Source organism: Lepeophtheirus salmonis, chromosome 1, assembly GCF_016086655.4.
Source record: "Lepeophtheirus salmonis chromosome 1, UVic_Lsal_1.4, whole genome shotgun sequence".
Taxonomy (NCBI): domain Eukaryota; kingdom Metazoa; phylum Arthropoda; class Copepoda; order Siphonostomatoida; family Caligidae; genus Lepeophtheirus; species Lepeophtheirus salmonis.
The window spans coordinates 35,001,651-35,026,632 of NC_052131.2; the positions used below are offsets into that span (position 1 = coordinate 35,001,651).

At 28.9% G+C, this 24,982-nt stretch overlaps 1 protein-coding gene across 5 annotated transcripts in view; it reads right to left on the reverse strand.

The window, feature by feature from the left end:
• Window positions 1-24,982, reverse strand: part of LOC121125853 (probable G-protein coupled receptor AH9.1) — a 339,881-nt gene that overhangs the window by 46,472 nt on the left and 268,427 nt on the right. For 2 of the 5 annotated variants that reach the window (XM_071891551.1, XM_071891547.1), the window contains one exon: window positions 908-1,181. The exons of 2 other annotated variants lie outside the window; for them this stretch is intronic. The gene's annotated coding sequence lies outside the window, so the exon portion shown is untranslated. Of the gene's footprint in view, window positions 1-907; window positions 1,182-23,170; window positions 23,304-24,982 lie in introns of those variants that run through there. One more of the 5 variants, XM_040721099.2, reaches the window with a different exon arrangement.

Here is a 24,982-nt window from a genome sequence, read left to right on the forward strand (position 1 = left end):
CAACATAATTATGCAAGTAATTATGAGCCACAACATATCTTAAAATCCAAACAATTTGCCAAAAACATATTTAAAATATGCCGTTTAACATATCATAATTTCTAATTATTTTTCAAATTTTTCTAATTTAAAAAAACAATTGCGGCACTAGAACATAAAACTGACCAGGGAAGAAATAATTAAAAAAAAAAAATGAAAAGTTGACATACTTTTTAGTCCAATGTATAGGTGAGAATAAGACAATTACTCACTTACTACTTACTCATTAAGTAAAAGTGATATTGGGATCTGACATTTTTTAATGTGTAAAATAATATTAAAAAATTAACCTCTTGATTAAAGCCATAGAAAAATGTACATTAGATGTAATTATCATAGTTGTTTTTTGTTGACTATTTTTCTCCTCCATTTTCACAAATAATAGGTTAAGTTAGAACAGTAGACATTACTGTTGACTATTAGTGTTCAGTTATATAATTTAACAATAGTTACTTTTTTTTCATGCATTAAATGCTCAAAATGACTTCAATCTCAAAAGTACCATAAAAACTCGAATGTCTTAATAAAATGTAATGTATTTTCAAAGATAATAAAAATCAAAAATCATTATTGGAAAAAAAATATTTTATTTTTTATTCAATGATATTTTGCAATAATTTTAATTTGTTACTTTTTTTAATTTTATGATTACAAAATTGTGTTAATTAATAAATAATTGTCATTCAATAATATAGTTTTGAGCATTTATAACATTAAAGCCTGGCCATCATAGTGTCAATTAATAATTATTCAATTTATGTTGTTCTCTAAAGACAAAAACTAAGGAAACATGATTTTTGTTTTGTTTTTTTCCTCTTTGATATTTATGTTTGTCTCAAGCTACCCAAACCAGTGTTTGTCAACTTACCGACAATTATTCTTTGAATTAGTACTCTTATATCTGAATTGACAGGTCGTAATATAAGGCCACGGCCCAAAACGATCCATTATATAAGATTCTAACGGAGTGACGTTGCTTAGTGTACATCCCTCGCCGGATAAATTATTATCCTGATCCCAATGTGAGTATATTCGATTTACAGACACTTCTAGAATGTATATGGACTTTAAATACAATTATAAGTCAAATGAAGTTGTTGTAATGATATAAGATTTGGTTATACTTATGCAGCGATCTCCATCTGACCCATTTAAAGGAACATTAAAAAAACAATAAAGAATAAAACTTTTTACATATTTTTACTTTTTTGAAATACATTGATTCAGAAAATATGTTCCATATATACACATAAAGTGTATATATGGAACATAGTTTTTCAAAAAATGCCCCAAGGATCGCAAAATGTATTCCAATCGAAATAAAATTATTTATTTAATTAATTTTTTTTTTTTTTGTATAATATATATATATACTAGCAAAGGATTACCCGGTGTTGCTCGGGTAAAGGAGTAAGAGGGAAATCACATTGAAAATGGTCTAATAAATTGGAAAATTACCCCCCTCCCAAAAAAAAAAAAAAAAATACTCTTCTTTCTTCCCTCTTGTAACCTTAGTAGTATTCTTATGAATATAAAAAATAATAATAAGGGTTATAAATTTGAAATAACATACCAACATTATATGTATCTAAAAAAATGGCTAGTGGAGAAGCACATTTTTTATTTTCCTCAAAGGAATTCGGAAATAAAAATTTGCAAAGAGAATTGCAAAAAATATTTTTACTCTAATTTTTCAAAAAGTAATGAATAACGTATAATTGAAGTGTAAAAGAGACACAAACTTAGCCATAATTTTTTGTACTTGAAAAGAATGATTGAAAATATCGAGAGGAATTTATCTAATATTGATTACCACGTTTCATAATCAACGAACAACAACACCCCCCATGTGTCATATGCGCTGAGGTACTGGCACATGAGAGCCTCAAACCGGCAAAAATACTAATGTCTTCTTGGAATTTTTATTTGTTGGCTGCTCTTCCACTGTAGGGATAAAATGAGCCTATAAATTTTAATGACCTTTTCAAAAGTAGAGATGAGTTAATGAAGCATTGGGGAATTGTCTCCTAATATATATGTTATGTTTTTTTCTTAAATGTGTTTGGCTGTATCATAAAAATTTTATCAACTCTTATGATTCGAATATTATGTTTAGAAGAATAAATGGCTAGGTAATAATATAAAGAAGCTGCATAGCTGATCTGAGTGGCTTTGCCTAGAGAGACTTTGTGTTTTCACTTGTTCAACTGTTAAGAAGCAGTCAGCCACTAATCAGCGGCTTCAAGTGAACGAGTTCTGATCTCACTGGATATGTTGGTCCAGTGAGGGGGGTCCTGGCCTGTGGTTCGGTGCACAGACGTGCTGTGTGTATTATTATCGACTAGCTCCAGTGTCGTTGGTGGGATTCCGGTCTCTGGCGAGGTTATTTTGGGAGTCGCAGTCTAAAAAAATTGCACAGCCCTTTTCTAAATGAAGATAATTTGTGAATAAATATTATATGTATTTAATGTAAGTGGTATTGCATTAGGTTGGACCACGCCGACTGTAAATTTCCTCCGTCTACTGGAATCAGTGTTAAAAATCGAATTGTTTAACTTCATTACAAGTAATCTAATATCCAAAATATAATAATTTTATTTGCTTCTTCATTGATAATGACCGAAATAAATGGAATTTCTAAGCTCAATGCAAAAAGTATCCAACTATTCCTTCGACTCTGCAATTTCTGAGGTAATTTATTCTAATTGTTTAAGGAAAATGTAAGTATATACGATCATTCATATCAATAATAACTATCTATATTTGGTGTTTTTTCATATTAAGAAGATCATAAAGTAATAGTACTAAACAAAATTGTAATTTAAATGATGATAATATTGGACCATATCAATTTCATATTTTGCAACAAAATGAGTCCCCATTTATATTATTATATGCTTACATATTCACTATAAATTCTTTTTTTTTTAATCTAGTCAAATAATAATTTTGATTATACTTTAAAATTATAAATAAAAACAATTGTGTGATTTTTTCTATTTCCTAATTTTCATGAGACATATAATATTTTCGTATCATTTTGTATGCTTTACCCAGTTTAGTTTTTTAATATTTGTTCTGATAAATAGTTAATAATTTTTTTTAATATTATAACTATATTGTTAGTGGTTTAATTTATAGTTGAATACCCCTAACAAAAGAGATATCAAGTTATAACAAATATCATGAATGACAAATTTTATAGATTAAATATTAAAGAGTTCCAGTTTCCCTAGCAAAAGCTCACAAAATGATATTTGTGTGATATACACTGATTATAGTGTAGTTTAAATAAGAAGAAAGAGTCGTATCTCTCAATTTTATTTTGACTGGGGATTTTTTCCATGCTATAATACCCCGAATTAATTGGAAATAAATCATCTCTATCGTACATAAAATTGAAGGATAGTTTCGGAAATATTACAATACAAGTTGGGGTATTACTAACATAACCTTAAGAAAATCTTGAAATGACCAAATTTGTTAATATAAATTTATTGTGAATTTACATATTAATTCCATATCATAGGACTTTGTATAATTCATAATTGTAATATAATTGCCAAATTTATATGTATAAAACAATAAACACATTTTATAACCAGAGTAAAGGAGGAGTCAATGTGGTTGATCTAATAGAAAGTTTGTACAACGTATCAAAAATAGTTGTCGATGCCCTCTAACTATGTTCCTCACACTCTTAAATACCTACAGGGTCGTGCAAATTGGATGTACCATTAATATACATTAATTTTTCGATGTACAGTGATTGTAATTCGAAAATTTCCGATGTTTCAAGTGACAGATGACTTTTTAAGATTTCGAATGAGCTATTGCAATTGCCTCCATTATTTCTGTAAATAAAAATGGAAGGAAAAAGAAATCAGATTGCTACTTTGATATGCTCCTGCTACAGCACACCTGAAATTGTCACGATTGTTAGGATCGAGAGTCACACCGTCTACAGGGTTAGAAAGCTCATGAGAGAGGGGAAAAGCCTGAAAATCGAGCCCAGTAGTAGAAGGCCGGCCATACTGACCCCGGAAGTGGCCAAGAAAGTGTTAGAAGCCAAGCTTACAACGATCATAGCCAAATTTGCCAACAAAAAAAGTCAGTGGCCTCCTCCACCATGTCCAGGGAGATCAAGGCCGCCGGTGGAAAGTTCAAAAGGTACGTAGAAATACCATTAATGACTCGACAACAACAAAATCTCCGTTTGGAGTGGGCCAAACGCCCCCTAAACTACCTTAAGTATCATGTCAACCTTTTGATCTTTTTCTCAAAGGAAAAAAAACATTATCTGTCGACCCCGTCTTCAAAAAGCAAAACAATCAGGTTATTTGCTATGAAGACATTTGTAAATACTTCTGAAGTAGTCGGGCAAGGCCTCCTACGACTTGGCGGGTGCCCCATACCGCTGAAAGACGTAATACGCTATGCCGGACTACTTGGATATCTTAAAGCCCAAGGTACTCCCTTATATCCTCAAGATCACTAAGAAGTCGGTCTAGGTGTCTTACGTCTTCTAGCAGGATGGGGCACTCGCCCACACAGCCAATGTTGTACAAGCCTGGATGGAAGAGAACAAGGAGTTTTGGCCAAATAACTTCTGGGCTTCCGAGAGGCCTGATTTGAATCTTTTGGATTACTCTATCTGGTGGCAAGTCGAGTCCAAGACCTGCATATCACGCCATAGCAATTTCACCGACCAAAAGTCCTCAGTGAGAAGGAGTTGAAGCTCATGAGAAGGGATAACATTGCAAAAGTGGTCAACCGTCCGAGGCCGCTTCAAAGCCGTCATTGGAAGCAATGGAAGTCAAATTCATAAATAATATCTGTAATTGAGTGCTTAATAAATGTTTTAAAGTAATCTTTCAAGTTTGGCGTAATTGAAACTCAAAATGAGCAAAAAATTGCTCACGTATACTTGTGATAATCTATTCGTACTGCCCAGTATTACCTGCATAAATACTCGTATCGTCTAAATCCATAATCTTCAAAAAAAAATGAAGTGCCAAAATCGATAAAAAAAAGTGTCTGGTAATCTTTTGAAATGCCATCTCGAAATACCACTATAAAACATATTAAAGATTTATCGAAATATTGGAGATGGCATTTGATTCTTATTCAATTAAACCTCAGAGAAACCATTTTCTTTAATGGTATAAAATTCAAAAAATACTCCATTTGTCCAAGTGTAAAAAAGAGAAAAAGAAAATTTACGCATAATTTTTGTACCAACATATTTTTAAAGAATATAGAATTGTATGTTTAAGTATTTATACTAAAATATATTTACATATATATTATATATTTTTTTATAAATATAAAGAATTACCATATGCTTTTATTAAAATTCCTATACCTTCAAATTTAAATGCAATTACTACATGGCTCAGTTATAACAAACGATTTTATAAATTGAAATATATGTCAAATATACATACAAATTATAAAGTACATATGACATGACGAAAATAAATTCTTCATAACATAGTCTCTGCAGATTATAGCTTAACATAACGTTTAAACTCTAAAAAAATCCATACAGAATAAAAACTGAAATGTTATCGCCAAAAAATTCATGATATGAAGATGCGGAGATCTATTATCAAAACAAAGACCAAGGCCAGACAACAAGAGGCTAACTTTTGTACCGAATGTTCTCCTTTACTATCTTGTTTGCAAGAGTGATTTCCTCAGGGACTGCCATACCATAATGTCTTCATCGGAAGGATACTACTTGTATCGACCAGTATCTTGCTTTGAAGGTCACTGCTGAGCTTGTGGGCTGTCCAATTGATATTAATGTCAGCATATACAGCCCGAGCTTCTATGAACTTATGTTAGACATTGTAGAAAATAGTCCACAATTTTATGAGAGAGTTAACTGAAAAGTGTGATCTTACTATTTGCATTTCCGGCACGAATTCCAGTTACTGCAATTTAAAAACATGACGAAGATATAACAAGCTAAAAACGACTATTTATCTTCAACCTAACATGGTGAACATTATAAACACTGATCCTACCTAACTTTATTATTTCTTTGATTCTTTATTGTTCAATGTGAGAACCATGGCATGTAATAGTTGTTACCAATATATAACATTGCACGTCATCAAAATTGATTATTACTAATTTGGTTACCAAAATTCGCATAAAAGAAAAATATTTATATTAATTTTTATTAAAAATAACAATTTAATGTATTTATTATGAGAATAAGATATGAATAAAATTATATCTTGCTAAAAATTTAAACTCATGTTGTTAAAGGTATTTTAAAAAAAGGGCTTATTTTTTCTCGATGACTTCTTTTGAAACAAGTATTTTTAGCATTTTAATTAGTTAAACGAATGTTATAACATAATGATACAAAATATAATACTTTTAAAAAAATTATAGACCTACTACAATGACAAAAACAAAAAGATGAGTGAACATATTCTATTTATTGTTTATCATTTATGTAATAAGAAACTTTTGAAAGTTTTGCCTGAGAAATATTAGGACCCATTTCATATTTAGAGACAGTTTCAAAGATGTTCCTTTTTGGAAAGTCAAGAAAGTATATATTATAATTGAAAAAATAAAAATAAACCTAACGGTTCCTGATAAAGTTTCAAACTATAAAAAGGACAAACTGCGATAATTAAATGACAGAAAGGGTGTGGTCTATCTAACTGGTAAGTAGTGCTTCTGCTGTCAGGGCTTGGTTACTCACGAAAGCTAGAACAAATGTATATCTGCCTGATTTTTGATTTTACAGACATATTGTATAATAGACTTAAATGAACCATGAAACGCTAAAATATAGTCGAAGTCTCCATCATTTTTTTGAGAGAAGCAAATAGCAAAAGCTTGATAGACAATAATGGCCTCATCCTTATCAGGTTTATTTCTCAGATATGACATCGAAAAGGTTCAACGTGTATTAGGTTATATTCTAAGAGACCACTATTTATCATAGTACTAACAACTAAACATATACAACTTAATGTTATTTTAAGAAATACATTTATGTAGAAGTGAAATACAATACCGTCTAAAGCAATGATCATAAAATCATATTAAAACAAAAAACCCTTTTGCAATATATTTAGGAATATTGTAGAATACATTTATTTTCATGTGACGGTTTTTAATGACCTTTTAATTTAAGCCAGCATTAATTTATATGTCACTCATTTAATAATAATATATCAATCTTTAATACATATTTTTACCCCTCTTAGAGTCAAATTATACATAAATATAGTATAGGCAATAGAAAGATATATTTTAAATAAAAATATGGTTTAAACCCTTCTATTTCTAGACTATTTTGACATCAAATAGTTCACTACTATCTTTATTAGTAATATAAAGAGGGGATTGAATGTGATGTAACTTTGTTGTTTAGGCCCCCAAAATGGCCAACATCAACAATGCTGGCGTCTAGAAAATGCTCTTTAAAAATAAATTTAAATGAAGACTCTTTTCCTTAAAATGGTGTTTAAATATTATAATTAAAAACATTGATTTATGAAAATCAAGTAAGTTTTCACATTTTTTGAAACTATTTTGTTAAAAATATTTTTTTTTTTTACAGTAGATATGAATTTGTTTTGCTTTAAAAAATATACATTTTAATACAGAAAAGCTTAACTTTAATTATTTAATTTTATCAAGAAAAAAAGTTTTCAGAGAAACTCAAAAACAAATTTATGTATTTTTCGGTCACTTTGTTATAAATTTGTCAGCTCTACTTAAAAAGTACTTAACTCGTTAAGTTTTAAGAATTTATTATAAACCACCTTAAACTTAAATGTCAATATTAAGCAACTCAGCAAGTTTCAAGACATCATCTACTAAAATTATAAAAGCATTTGAGGAATGATCAGTTAAAAAAAAACAAATACATCGTTGGTTGTGTCCCTGTGATGTGAAAAAATTGATTAAATTTCATGACTTAGTATTAATATCTTTTATAAAAATGTCTTGATTAATGAGATTCATACGTAAATGTACATAGACAGGTTGTATAGAATGAATTTGAGGGTTAAATTTAATTAAGAGTTGTAAAAAACAACAAGAATGGTTTTTAAGAGTAAAAAAAAGACACAAGAGTATTTGCTTTTCAATGTAAATGTCATTTTTTATTAAAATTATATATTGTCAAGGAAATATATTGTTTTAGAGTATCAAAAGTTCTTTGCATCATCAATATGTATTATTTGATAGAATATGTAAAAAGTGTCAGTATATATTAAAAGTATTTCTTATGAAATTATGTATATCGTATGCTCTTTGGCAAATATTGAAAAATTGACCTATGATTAAGGTTGTAAATTGTACGTCTCTTGGATGTTTGAAAAAATTGTAGTCCTTACAAATTGGAAATGATTTTGGAAGGGACAGTATAGCTGTCGTTACTTTTTATTTATAAGATTTTCTGTAATAAAGTATTAATTATTTTATAAAAATGCTTATCAATTTATTAGGTAGATTTAGTTAATGAATAATAAAACCTTTTCTTGCACATTTCAATATATTTGAATGAGTTTACTTGCATAATTAACTATATTGTCTATTTGTCTTTTTTTACAACAAGTGCTTGGGGACAGAGTAGATTGCAAAGTTAATATTAATGAATATGATATCACTTAATTTGTAGATTTAACAACATTAACTCCTTTGAAGAATAATAATATACAAGATTGGGTAGTAAAACGTGGAATCAAGAGATGGATTTAGAAATAGATGAAATGTTTAATACTTTCAATAATTGGTAAAAAATAATGTAAACAAATCAAGTAAACCTTGTTTTTGTAAAACTTTTTCACTCAATATAGCCATCTTTATTATCAAAACCAGTCTTTACAAGTCGCCTGAAGGCCATGTAAGAGTTGATGTCAAACTCCTATGCCAAGTTGTCCCATACAGCCACTACGGAGGACTTCAGTTGCCCCATAAAATTTTCATAATTGGGCCATTTGCCGTGATCAATGTGAGTATTATCTTGCACCTTTCCAGCCTCCTGGCTTTCATGCCCTCCGTAAGAAGGTGATGTGTGTCTTTGTGAAACAAAAAAAAATCCCAATTTGTTCTTTATAGCCCTACTGATGGTCCATGGCAACCCAGAGAAGTCGTTGGCGAGGCGATTCATCGACTTAGTAGGATCATCCTTTAAATTCTTCTCCAAACTTAACAAGAACTTTGTTTCCCTCTCTAAATTTTACTCTCCACTTTCTGACATTCTGGAAAGGTCTTCTCCATTTTTTTCCTCTTGACCAATTACGATGCAACTGAGATGCATTGCCTTTTTGCTTATTGCTCACTCATGATGATTAAGTGACCAAGTGATTAGTTTAGTTTGCTTTTGTAAAAAGGACGGCAGACATAGAATATTAAAAAATATTAATAAGCCTTTTGATAGTAATAAGAAAATAAACATTAATTAACATCCATGTTTTGCTACCCTATCCTGTACTTGTATATAATACAAAAGCGTTAAACGGTAATGGTAATGCATTTTCTGGTGCCATATTTTTTAACTTATGGGAAATATCTATCATTAATTAATTAAAACATGAAAAATTATAAATTTTGGGATTTACAGAACATGTATTGTGTATAAAACCTTAGAGCTAAAATTACCCCTACATGTATCCACACATTAATCCTCGTTGAATAGATTAAAAGACGTCTTTTATTCAAGAGTAAATATTTTTATAGCCAGAGTTAATATTTGTAGGAAACTCAATATTCCAAATTATGAAACAATATTTATATTGAAAAAAATGAGGAAATGCCAGAAAAAAGACTCATCTTTTATAGGGAAAATGTTCAAAATATATTTTATTCATTTTACAAATAAAATATCTAAAAAAACAATCACTACTAAATTATTTCAAAAGTCACTATAACTTTTTCCAAAATGAAAAAAATTAATTTAAAAATCTCATAAATTGAAAAGGGAAAGTCTTTTTTTAAACATTTTATTTTGGCAGTCTATTTTGTTATTATTTGTTTATATTACATTGCTTTTATTTTCCCATTTTAAATTGTTTTTAACTGATACAAGGAAATTATATACATAAATTACTTTTGGAATTAATTTAATCAACATTTATTATGCTTATATACGACAAAATAGTCATTGGTGGTTGCAGAGTTAAAAAAAAGTAAAGTTTTAAATTTACTTGTTTTTTTAAGACTAAGTTTGAGTACCGTTACCGAACAAGATGCAAATATGAAAATAAACATTTTCAAACACACCATTTCCGATCTACTTCAATTAATTCCCTATAAAAATATCATTTGCTTTCAAGCAAGACATGATATGATTTTGAAATAAAAATATTTATAATAGAACTAAAAATAAAATTATAATTATATTTTAACATGTTACTCTATAAGTGAATTACTCTACATCAAGTGATCAATAAAATCATGAGTCCTTCCAATTAAAAATCTAAACAATTTTTATTTAAATATAATGAAATAAATAAATATCACGAAGTAAAGATTGAATTTGCTGCCCCAATAAATTATCAAATTCAATTTGAAATGAAAGAAAAATCCACACTTGGGGTCTGTATTCAAAATAAAAATTTAAAATTCGTAAAGTTAAAGGTACATATTCAAGTAGATATCGTTCATTTACTGGGCGTTCACAATAAATTGGAACTACTTTAAACTTCATCCAGATCCATAATGTGGATATTGGGGGTTAAATCATACAAATATAAAAGGTTGCATGAACAACAAACTATAACTTCCACCAAAATTGTTTTGACAACAAACAATAGTCATCATGGAACAAGCAAGGAGAGACGCCATCCTCGAATTGGCTTGCGCAGGACACAAGCCCTCTGCTATCTACAAGCTTCTTAACTACCCCAAGACCACAGTGAACCGGTTCTTCAATGCCTGAGAGGTTGAGGGGAAGGTCTGCCGCAAGGCCCATATCATGAGAAATGACGGAATCCGCACTCCCTGCTTCCTTGAAGGCCTCCGGAAGTCCATCAAGGCTTCGCCAGGGACTTCCTTCTCCAGGTTGGCCAAGAACCGTGGTGTGAGCAAGCAGCTGGTCTTCATTGCTGTAAATGAGGACCTCGGTTACAGGTTATACCGAATGGCCAAACAATACATCCTCACGGCATCCATGAAGGCCACCAGGCTCACCAACGGTGAGCGTCTCCTCAATGACCTGAAGAGCCATGGAGGAAGAATCATCTTCTTCTCTGACGAGAGGAACTGGACTGTCGACAGAAGCTCAAGAATAACAGGTGGCTTGCCAAGGAGAGAGAAAAGGTCCCTGCAGTCTTCACCACAAAGTTCCCGGACTCCGTGATGACCCTGGGTGTCATCTGCAGCACCGGTGAGGTGATGCCTCCTTTCTTCTTCAATCCCAAGGAAAGGGTTAACGCGATAAGGTACTGCAAAGTCATGGAGGAGTTTGTCATCCCTGGATGAAGGATACAGCTGCTGGGAGGGAGTTCATATTCCAACAAGACTCAGCGCCCGCACACATCGCCATGAGGACCACTAACCTCTTCAAATCCGACGATATCACATTCTAGGATCGCAACACCTGGCCCTCCAACTCACTCTACCTCAATTACTACTGGTAGGGGAAGTTGGAGAGGGAGGTGTGCAAGGTCAGCCAAAAGAGCATCGTGGCCCTGAAGGGCTCCATTATGAGGGAGTGAATGCTGTCAATTCAGCGGAAGTCGCCAGGGCATGCAAATCCTTTAGGGGCAGGATGGAGAAGATGGTGGCTGCTGAGGGAGGACATGTTGAATAAATTTATTGTTTAATATCATGTCTAACTTTTCATATTAACAAATACACTCCAAATTCCATTTTTATCAAGCTGGTTGAATTTTAAGATAGTTCCAATTTATCGTGGACACCCTGTAAATATATGTAGGAATAAGAGGAAATCTTTTGGAAAAAAATGATCTCGTTCTTCGATAGAATTGATCATTGCTTTTGGTGGACAAAATCTGTTACCAACGATCCACAATTTCATGATAGATTACTTAAATAACAAATGAAGGTTTCAATGAACGACCGAATAAGGCTTAATCCCACAGTTAAACGATTCATTCTGTTTTAAAAAGAATTAATTCTTCTCTTTTATAATTGTTATTTAATAGAGGAATTATTATATTTTCATTTTAAAAGTTCTAATAATGAGATATCATAGGTTTTGTTTATCCAGATGTTAAGTAGTCCATCAATAGAATTAAGTCTCCCTTTATAATTTCTTATCATACAATAGTTTGATTAGAGAATTCAATATCAATTTCAATGAAAATAAACTAGAGTATAAAATTGCTTGTTATGAAATTTTATCATAATCAAAGTCTTAATGATCAAATTGCTTAGCAATGAATCGTTAATTAATCAAATTACTCACAATCATTTCACTTGACAATATAAATGAAGTTTAAATGACCATTATTAACTCTATTGGAAATTTTATAGATTGCCCTGACATTTTGCACAATGCCTGATTTTCCACATTGCCCGTAACATAAATATTGTTCTAATTTTATAAATCATATTTTATTCATAAAAATTTCCAAATTTATTTTGGAACAATAGTTAAGGGCAAGGACATTTATAATACTTTTTATTTCATGCTCAATTAACTAAAGTTGGTTTAACAAATATCCGTTAAAATCTTTAAATCAATAGAAAAATATATTGGCATTTTTTGAATATATTATACCATATAGATATATAGATTATACGAGTCCGTAGTTTTTCTAAAAATTGAATTATGAATGCGTTAGTTCAAATTAGTATAAGATAAAAATAAGAAGAATAGACTATTAACTGTAACTTTTTATGTGCAATAATTACAGCTTGTTGAAACAGCCCCTAGTATCCCCTTTTGTTGAATAAAATTTTTATTACTTACACATAGGTAAATAATTTGAAACTATAAAATCAAATTTACTCTCTCATGTAAAAACCTAAATCTATTTTCATCTTATTTCTTTTGTTCAATTCTTGAAGTTATTTTGATTTGTAAAAATAAATTGAAAGCAAATATGTACTAAACAATTGATAAAAACATTTTATATGTACTTAATAACTTATTTAATGTGAGTACATACATTTATAGTACAAAAACACCACAAACAGTCTATATAATTGATATTTGGGATATACGGGGTTATTTGAGAAGGAAAGTGTTACGAGCTAAATTGTATTTTTTTTTATATGAAAGTGTTAGGTAAGGTTACTACAAAATTACTGACTTGAAAAATGTACTTTTGCTTTCCCTAACCAACCGAACCTTGATGAAATTTAGCAATTCTTTAAGGTGATTGTATTTGATATTTTCAGATCCTTATAACAATAGCCAGAACATTCATAAATTACTTTCTCTAGAAGCACTTCAATGATAAATACTAAAGTATGCCACTAATTTTAAAGCTAGCTTATTATTATATATTTGCTAGTGTTAAAAGATAAACAAACAAGTTTTAACTTTATGACATCGTCCAAATGCTAAACAAAATACTATTCACTATATACAAATAATTGAACACTGATCATATTAAATAATAATATTGCAAACAAGAATTAAACTATGCTAAATATACCTGATATATTGTTGTAAGCACTTTGTGCAAATATCTTAGTTCATAATGAACATTAATTATTGTCTAGAATATTTTTTTTTCTCTTAATACTTACTAAGTATGGTATATTTAGCATCAAATAACAAATTGAATTCTTTATTTTTTATCTGTAATTCATTATCGAAAACAGTAGTTGAGTAAAATAATATAAAAATTTGTCAAACAAGTTATGTCATTTGATAATTAATTTTAATTACTCCGAAACTCATAATGTAATATACCAATCAAAATAGATGTAGAGAGAAATTGAAAATTTTATAATTTTCTCATAGGTGAAAAAAAAATGTTAAGTAGGATGCCCTAAGACATAAAGGATTTTGTTTTTTCTCAAAAATTTGAAATGAATACCCCATTTTTTTCTATTTGATCTCAGCTACTCAAACATAATATATGGAAAAAATCTCTAGGACAACAATAACAGGTACGGACGAGAGCTTAAGCCAATTTGATGACGTGATTGTAGAGTAGATTAGGAAATTTATATTCAAAAGAATATTATACAAACAGTACTTCTCATAAATACTTTAACTTGTTAAACTTTTAGTACATAAATAGTTGTACGTCTGTTTTGTAAAACTTTAACTTTAATCTGTTGAATTAGAAGTATCTCCATTTAATTCAATAAAATGTGTTTTAGCGTGCCTCGGTCCAACCTACTCTATATAAAGTGATGTAAAACAAACTTGCCAATGAATCTAGTTTGATCAGAACAAAACATATCATTAGGTATATAACTCAAAATTTTGAACAACTTTTATCATGTCTGTATCTGTCCATGTTTTGAAATAAATACCCTTTGCGTTGTTAGCAGACATAAAATCAAGTATAATATTTTATTATAGTGGATACAATTTGTCTTATACTTCAGCTATTCAATTTCTTTGAGGATCTTACTTTATTATTTTATGAGTTATTAAAAAAATATGGAGTCATTTATCCAGAATTATAATAATCTTTTACACGTTCTATGTAATTATTCACTAGATAAATGAACACGGAAAAGAAAAAAAAAAAAAAAAGAAACGGGATTGAAAGATGTCTTATTCTGTATAAAACATGACTTGTTTAATATTATTTTATTAATATGGAAATAATATACTCAATAAACCAGTTATAACTAGCTTTTTCATAAATTCGGAGACCTATAGGATTTTCAAATATCTTACAGTATTTAACAATGTTGTAATTGTACCTCTGCCAATGAAGTTGAATAGAAGTTATGTTTTTGCCCCTGTTTCTTTGTTAGTCACCGGAAGATCGATTTTGATCAAACATGGTTCAAATATTTTGTATGGTCACAGTAGTAGGCCAAGGTCAAAGTAACAATAAACGTAAAAAGTACCTAATCGACCATAACTTTCGAACAAATTCAGATACATAACTCAATTTTTATTCTAAACAGATATTATGCACTCTTCCAAGTATGCATTTCAGGTTATTTATGTAATCTTTTGTCTTTTTTCAATGTTTGGAAATACTGCTCCACAGTCTACAAAATTATTTATTTTGTACTTTTCTTATTTATGGGATGTAATATTTGCATATGCTCCCTCCCCCCTTTTTCTGATGAAAGTTAAGCCAATCCACCACATGTCCTTCACCTCCTTTATTCATTTAAGGAACTTTTTATTGTAATGATACAGTCAGCATAGCAGGAGTGTATTTGCAAGTGGAGTGTGCATTTATATAATGGTGTCTTTATAGTAATTCCCTTTAAAAAATGTATTGTAGAAATATTATACTTTGTCAAAAAAAAAAAAGGGTCAATAGTCCTGATGATTCAATTCCCCTTGGATAAAGTACAATAATGAACTACAGAACATCGACTTGATACTCTTCCACTTTAAACTATGTTTAAACTATAATTTAGCCATGATGATTGGTTAATGTTTATCAATAAAATTGAAATCTAATTTGATCTTACTCTCTTTAGGGATAATTTCTTAATTTGAATTTCTATATATTACATCAGATATAAGTTTCTATTTGAAAATAATTTTGGGAAGTAAAAAGAGTATTTACTCATTTGATATCTTCTTGATGTATATTACATAGTATAATGAATTAATCCAGGATGCCCATGTTGAATTTCTTTGTAGTAGAGTGCTACCCCAAAAAAAAGAGATAGTACTTTTAATAAAAATATCCATTGGTGGATAGTGATATTATGCACACCAATATGAAAAAAATGCTTCTTATTTGTTTGTGTTTACATTTTATCACTAATAGTTTTAACTATGCTTCTAAAATATTTTATTTGATTTTATATAATAATTTATTAATCCTGATCTTCCTTAATTTCCGACTAATTAGTATATATAGATAATTTGGATCTTGGTTTAATTAATTTGATTTACTGTTTGGCTTAAAAGTCGTTACTTTGTTGTTGTTTTTTTCAATAAGGCTACAAAATTAAAATAATATACCTATTATTATATATAATACACGCAATCTCATCAAAAAGTAATTGATTGATTCATAAAATTGACATAAAACAATAAATGTTTTATAAAATTTTGTAATCAAAAATAAAAAATTTAATTTTTTAAAAATATATCTTCCTCAAATATATCCTATTAAAAATCTAAACTCTTTAAACTATTTTAAAATAGCGACTTTTTTTTCTCCATCTCTTATATTTATGAAAGTATTAGAAGGCTTTCAAGTTATATTTAAGAGGGCAAATGTATAGACTAGTTGAAAAAATGTTATAAAATTTAATTTACATAATTATTAAAATCGTGTAACTATTGGTCAATATATTAAATACCTGTCATTTTTGACAAGTTTACTAACTTCATTATAAAAATATTGTACTAACAGATGGTTAAATAAACGTATACTATCAAGTATTTAAGTTAATTAAAATACTAATTGAAACAATAATTCTGAATAGTCTCTCTATATATGTATTACTCAGTACCATATAATTATACATGATATTAGGCAATCAGAAAATATATCTATCCGACTATTCTCTTAATATAATCCCATAAGGATCAGAGCAACGAGATTTTTTATCAAAAATATTATTCTTATATTATCTAAGCGCATGATTTACGTTGTTTCTCTACTAACATATGAAAAAGATATAGATGTGTTCTATCAGCTTTTGATGATAATATCTTCTTATGAGTAGAGTTTTAAGTCTTATGAATTGCAAATCATTTAAAATACTTCAAAAAGCGTTCAATGATAAAATAACCAAGCCAATTTAAAGAATGTATAGTAGAAGAGAAGTTTAGCTGTCATGACGTTATATTAAATTTACTGAGATTATCTATCAGATGAAGTATATAAATACAATTACCATTCCGTATATCGTATACAACGATTTCGATTCTGAATTCTACCCTCAGTCCAACAAAAACTAATATGTTTTTCTTTAATAATTATTCATCTATGTTATATGATAAATTATATAATTAAGTAAAAACTTAATGTTCTTTTTATATTGCATTATAATGAATACTGGGATATATTTTTTTAATATTTGTGTAATGCTTTTAATGCATCTATGAAGTACATTTTATGTAATAATAAAAAAACAAAATTTTATTAGAAAAATTAAGTACGAACAGAGGTGAGGACCGGACGTAAAAACTACTAAAATTCGCAAACTATGAATATACTAGACTGAAAAAATAAGAACAGACTCAACATTACTTATTTTCCTTAACAAATCATAAGATACTTTAAATCTTTCATCAAATGTACAAGTTGTAGTTATTTTATGCGTTGGTTTTTTTTCTCTACAAGAATGAAGGTCTAATGTTAACTGCATTGGAAAATAGAAAATACAGATAACATTGCTGACGAAAAAAATATAAGCTTGCATTTTTGGTAATGTTGCCTATCAATCTACTAATAAGTTTTTCACCTTTGCTACGTAGAATAAAAGTTGTATGTTGCTGTTAAGCTGTGAACAATTTTTTACCATTACTGAAAAATAATTTACTAGTTGGGACTAATTGGGCAATTACTTACTAAAATAAGATTTATTTTATTGAAGAAGAAAGGGTTTGAAGATACAATAAAAAAACATCATAAACTCAATGAAAAATAATTATATTTTTTCCATGGAAAATATAAATGAAAATTTATTTTCACTGATTTGAATATAATTTGGTATAACAAATTTTCTGTTATTAGGAAACTAAAAAAGTAAATTTTACATCTATAACTCAATCGAGTTTTGATGTTTGTGCTACTTTTCATAATGAGTTTGATTAAAATTTGTCTTGTAGTCCCTTGTATTTTGGTTTGTAGTTAGTACACAACATAATCAATGGTACAGATATTACTTTTAAGCAAATTGGTGAATGGAGTAGAAATATGTGTTTTTAGTATAATTTGACAAATACAATTGAATCGAAAAAGTGTTTGATTCATTCAAATTCAACTCAAAACTCCCAGAAATTTGGTGATCATGGAGCTTTTTATTTGTAAGTTTCAAATTTTTCTGTCATTTTAGTTGATTAGTCGTTTCCAAGAATAATAAAACATTTTATTTTGAATTTTAATTTTTTTACTTTGTCTATTTTAAAAACCTTATTGGTCAAATATTAAAAATCACAAACGTAATTTTATACTTAGCAGTGAGTTAAATAACATACAACAAATTTTTATAGAAAAATATCTTAAATATACCAAAATTAAGAATTAAGACTGATAACTCTTTTGGAAATTTACAATGAGAAGATCTTTGTTAAATCAAAAATTGTATGGATACTTTTATCCATAAAATATTTTCTCAATTTACTAAATTGATTTTTCTCTGAGCTGATTTCTTTTTTTCAACATCAAACTAATTTAATTCAAAAACTAGCCTTTTTTTAAATAACTGTTGAAAAATTTTTTGTTCGGAAAGACTAACTTTACACAAATATAATAATTTAAAAAAGTCAAATTTAAGGTCAATTTAAGTTAAAGATATAAGGAAATAAGGTGATGGATTGAAAATAACCTTTTCTAAAATCAAACTTACTTAATATTTTTTCAAAATATTCTTACTTACCTAAAATAAAGTATAAATTGTGTTTATTAAAGTCACTGGTTCAAAAGATAATATTATTTTAAAATTTATTTAACTTAAAAAAAAAGTATATGTAGATTTAAATACTACAATAGAAAGCAATATAAAAAAATATATATTTGAAATACTTGGGAGTGGAAGAACTACAACGTAAATTATGGCAGAAATAATATTTAGGAGGTAAACATCCACCATGCATATGGTGGTCCAGAATAATTTGCCCATAAAAAAGCACCAACATTGGCAAATATACAAGTTCTAGATACTTTTTTTCATAGTAACATAGTAATTCTAGTAAAAATATAATATTTATATTTGAATTGGTTTGCTCAGATTTTAATAACAACTTAAAGTATCTTTCTAACTGAGTCACAACTTTTTCGGAAAAGCTCTTTTGGAATTTTATGACATGAAGATTCATCAGTTGCTAATAGTGCTACTTTGGTGGACCTGAAGATGGAATGATCACCCTCTTCATCTGTCTTTAAGTTAAGAAGTCAAGGGGTCACAAATCAGGTGAAGAGGGGATCCAACATGACTTTCCCAAGAAGTGCTAAAAGTTTATCACTCCATTTCTGAAAAATATGTGTGTATTTACTGTGGCTCCTCCCAGCTAAAAGCAGATTCTGATGGTGTTAATCTATTGGAGCACTTAGTGTTCTTTAGCTAGTTTCCTGATGGATCTGGTTGGATTTGGTAATTTTTTTTTTCTTTAGACTGTTTGTAATACCTGCATAGTCTAAATGGTTTTCTTTTTTTTATTTTCCAGGACTCCTAGAGGTTTCAAGTTTCTCTAGTAGACAAAAAATACTTAAGAGACAGCATTTCTATTGACACCATGAGTATATATAATGCACTTCTGGGACTTTCTACATTTAGAAGGTTGATGAAGACGACAAATTTACTTTCTTGGTGTACAACATGACAACTTTATGTTATTTTTGAACAACATATAAATTACATAACTTCTAAAATTGACAATTAACCTTTTAAATCGAATCAAAGTTCATCTTTTCTAATTCTGGACCACCAGTGTCGCATAAGGATGTGAATAATAGTAAAATTCCATTGAGCTCAAATTTAAAAAATTGGATACCTATGTTGGTTAGATCAAAATTAATCTTCCACATTCTCAAAATTATAACTTATCAATGAGCAATTAACACTATTTTTATAGTAATCAAAATCTGTCAATCTCATGCCGGTTCTCAATATTACCAAATTTTTTATATTGTTTAATGCACAATTTTGACAATACTCACACCCTTATGAGGATATAATAGCGCAAAAACTTTTTTGGCTAGTGGGAGTTTTTATGTTCCACTGTTTTTTCTTCTTAGCATAATTATTATTCAAAAGCTAGTTTAAAGTAAATATTAATTGTTTGTTTAAAAAAAATCTACTTCTAATTTGACTTCTCTTTTCAAATTAGATTCCATTTGATGTTAATAAAGATGGTTCATGTTTAATACAGAGGCTCATTCCAAGACCAATTTTATTGTTGGTTCTATCTTCGGTCTTGTTAAACTATTTTTTCCACCCCTATCTGAGTCCATATTTCGGCCTTTATCAAAATTAAAATCTTGAACTGAAATGTCATTTTCCCCTCTGAAATTTCTTGTTACTGGATAGAGACCAATATTTTTTGTAGGCTTAATTTTACTACAACGAAACTTGTATTAACCAAATAAGTTAAAATTATAATAATCTGGGACTGGTCTAGGATTTCCAAATTGAAAACCAAATCTATTTTTGGTATAATTAACTTTTTAATTATTTATAATTATATTCACTCTCATTCGAAAGATTATTAAGGGTCATTCAGTACCCCACAGTACAGATACAAAATTAAAATGTATCATGCGCCTACGGATTAACAATGTAATAGGTTCTGATAGAGCGTATACAGTGATGAAAATTTGGTGTGTTTTTATCTGGCGCATTATTTTTAAATTGGATGTCTGTAGAATTAATTTTTTTTTAGCAGTTGTCATTATCATTTAATTCCTGAATAGTAATCAACCTTTCTTAAATAGATCCAATTATATTAAGAACATTTGTCTGTGCTGATAAAAGACGGAGTGTTACCCAGAGGATTTCTTGCGTAGTTATAATTGAAAGTCCTTTTTGGACTCAAAGTAGAATTGAGGATCGACATCGGAGTAATTCTTGCCAGTGTTCTAGTTTATTTTTTTCTTTTTTTACTCAAAGGTGGCTTATCCAGAAAAGGGGCCACAAGTCAAAATCTTATAATATATTTTTTAAATGAAACTAGTCAGAGATGAAGTTAGAAAAAATAATTTTCTAAAGTTGACATATTTGAACTTTAGAACCATTTTCTACTAGTTGTGGTGCATCACTTTCATGGATCAACTACCTATTAGTTGCTATGAGTATCCCCAATTCTGACTTGTGGCCCATTTTCTGAATAAGCAATCTTAGAGTAAAAAAAATTACAAATTTATTATTTATCTTCTAAACTCAAGTATATATTTAAATTCGTTAACCTTTTTAATTTATTTCGAATTAATTTAAGAGTTAAATCGAGTTAATCGGTTAATTAATTTTTGAAATGGGAGTGTTTCAATTCAAGGAGTCACTAAGAAAAAAGTTGGAAAACGCTTGTTTGGGCAATTTGAGACATATATCAATACAATAAATAGGAAAAATGTTTTATTTATCTAATTAATTGTGGGTAAATATGCAACATTTTTGATGTATTTTATACATCTAAGTAAATTATATTATTATGACGTATACTCTTATAGTATGTATATTTCAGGATGATCATGTGGGGTGGTAATGTAGTTATAGTTTTAAATAGACAACAATGGAGAAAAGCTAATTAGTTTTACTTTTCAAGATCATTACAACTTTAATCTAATATTTTACAAGGGTAGGCCATTATGGGAGGATCAAAAATAAAATAATGTTTATTATTAGTTAAATTAAACTATATATCAATTAATCTTATAAAAATTAATATTTTCTTATTAACGGGAAAATTTTCATAAAAAAATAGCAAACATTAAATTTTATATTACAACTAGTGTACCATTAACTGTACTATGAAAGTGGTGCAAGGAGTTGCATATTGTTATAAATATTGCTAAAGAAAATTACATCTCAACATCACTTCCTTAAGCTAAGTGCATTAGTGCTGTACCACATTTTTTACTGTATTCTTGAGAAGTATAAAAATTTTAAATCATAAATCTGGAGACATTAATGAAAAGATGCTTTTGTTATCTTTCAAACCAGACATTACGAATAAATATATTTGACTTATGAACAAAGATGAAAAGAAAAAGCTTGGAGTTTACAACTTTGACCAACTCCAGCCATGACACCAAAAACATTGTCCAGAAGCTCGTGGTACACTGTCAAACCATCTACCACATTTGAATACGATATAATAAAGGATCTTACTCGTGAGGCGGAACAGTCATGCAAAACCAAAAATATCTTACATTGAATGGGCCAATTCTCAAAAAAGAAGTCCCAAACCAGGTAATATTGTCAAAAGTTGTCAAAGCTTCTAGGAAGAAGTCAAAGAGTTTTGAAGGGGAGGCCGTTTTTAACTTAAAGATATAATCAATTCCGTATCGAGTGTTGTAGGAGTCTTTTTCAAGTACATATGAATACCCCTAAGAACCCAAACTTCAAATGAGTGGACTAAAGTATCTGATGTCAAATTGAGTCCAAAACCTGTCGAGTAAACAACAACAACTTTGCCAACTTCAATTCATCCTTGAATAAGAAGTGGAAGAAGATGAGCCACATTTAACATGTTTGTGTAGCCTTTGAGGTTGTTATTGCCACTAATAGCGGCTATTTTCTCCAATTATGTTCCTGTATATTTATTAAATAAATCTGTTTTATGTCTTCCATATTCGAGTCCATTTGACCTAATTCTAATTAAAATGAAGAAAAGTGGTGCAAGTTGACTACCTGGTGATATGAAAAAAGAGAATTTTGTGTCAACTATCTCCTCTCTCTACTTATAATTATTTGAAATTATAGTAATTCTACATCATTGAGTGTATAAGAAAACCCAAATTAATACAAAAAATAATCTTATTTTTATGACTATAAAAAATATACACTATATTTGAAATACTTAAATTGTTTTTTTTTTTTACAAGCATACATAATTACCCAAATTTTGAAAAAAAATTCAACTATTTATGCTCTTAAAGAAGTATACACTTTTGAAATTATATTGTATTATAAATATATGGTTCTACAGGGGTTTAAAATATATTTAAGTTTACTTCAAATGTAATCTTTATATATCTAATTACATTTTATTATCGATGACAAATCATTTTATTTATATATGAATGGTAGTAAAAAAACAAAGGTCCATTAAACTTAAAAATATATTCTTTTTAACAATAACAGTGATTAAAAAACATGAAAAAAAAAAATTATTGATATGACATACTCATCTCTTCCTCTGTGACCTTCATATGTATACACACACACGCACACTTCTTACACACTCTAAAATGAGTCACAAACAAAACAGTTAGTAGTATTATGTATTTATCGTGTTTCATTCACATTTGTACTAAAACACCGATATCTCTGTTTGTTTACTTTTATGTAATGCTAAGACACAATTATTCCCCTCTTTTTGGGCCTGTTTCTAACAAGCCTTTACAGGAGGAGAATAAACAAGCAAGATTTTTTCATCTCCTTACCTTATGGCCTTGAGAGAAGATGATTAATTGTAAATGTCATATGTCCTTTTACCGGAGATGCTATTTTTCTACTCATTAATTTGCACAAAGGTGGAATATTTCTTATTTTAAATAGACAGTGGTCCATTGTACCATAATACAAATCATTTTAATGCAAATAAATATTATACATAAATGCATGAGTAAATTCTATGGTGATACATAAGAGAAAATGACACTGACTTATAAAGATTCATGTTTTTAATTGGATGAAATTTACTTCCTCAATACATTTTAAACGATATTTTTATAACTGCAAATAGATATCGTTGACCAAATCCGAAAACACGACAACTGAACAAAAGCTTGAACTGTTATAATTATCTATTCATTATTTTTGTGACTAAATTTTTGCCAATATTGAAACTGGGAGTTCCTTTTTTGTCTATTATCATTAGCATCACGTAGTCACTCGATTATCACTTTTTTAATTCTTTATGTATGTTGTAATTACCGAATTTATAAAATGAATTTACCTGATAGTAAAGTAATGTATGCAAAATAACATAAATTTTAGCAGTTTTTAACATTTTCGTAAACATTACTGTACTTTCTGGCTGGGATTTAAAAATAAAGTATTGATTTAAAGGATATATAATTATTTCATTGAATTTCTCATATTATATAAATTTACAAATTATAACTTTCATGTAACACCTGTCATCTCCAACCATGTAAGAAAGATTTTTTTAGTTTTTAGCTTTTGACACTGACAGGCTTTTACTTGATTTACAGATGACTGATGCTCCCAGTTACTTTAATTGCCTGCTTGGTGGTGTACGTTCGATTTGGACATTAGCAGTTTTTAACATTTTCGCAAACATTCCTGTGTGTACATCACCTGTTGAATAAATGTAACAGACAAGAACATTGAACTGCAGAAATGATTGTAAAAGCCAGATAACACGTTTTTGCACAGAATAAATTGATAACTCATTGTAGTTAACATATTTTTGTTTCTGAAATTTGGAAAAATATGGACTTCTGGCGAAAAAAAAGCAGATTCAAAATCTCTATTGATCGTTACCCCAAAAAGTTATACTCACTGTTTTGCTCGTTTGTATGTTTTTTGCAAAGGGTCAACAATTTGTCCTTAAAAAAGTACATGCCACACTCGCTTAAAGTTAATAGTTCCAGCACAATTAGTAATATTTGAAAGTCCATACGCTCAGTGAAATGTCTAAGAAATGAAAATATTAAAACAGTGGCCCACAAAATTTTTGAAGGAGTGGAGGCTTAATTGGAGGACAATGGAATTGTGGTTTTTTTTTCTAAATCTAAATAAAAATATAACAAAAGATAATAGAAAAAAAATATTTCTTTTATTTAGGTTTTGTTAGATTCAAGTACAGTTTGAACCCTAATCTTTACTGATGGATACATTTTTCTAAAATCCTGAAACTCACCCAAAATATTCTTCAAATAATTTGACTTAATTTGAACTGTAATAATTCAAACTTATGATATTTGACGAATAATTAGTGAAACTTCTTATATCACTCCTCAAAAGGATA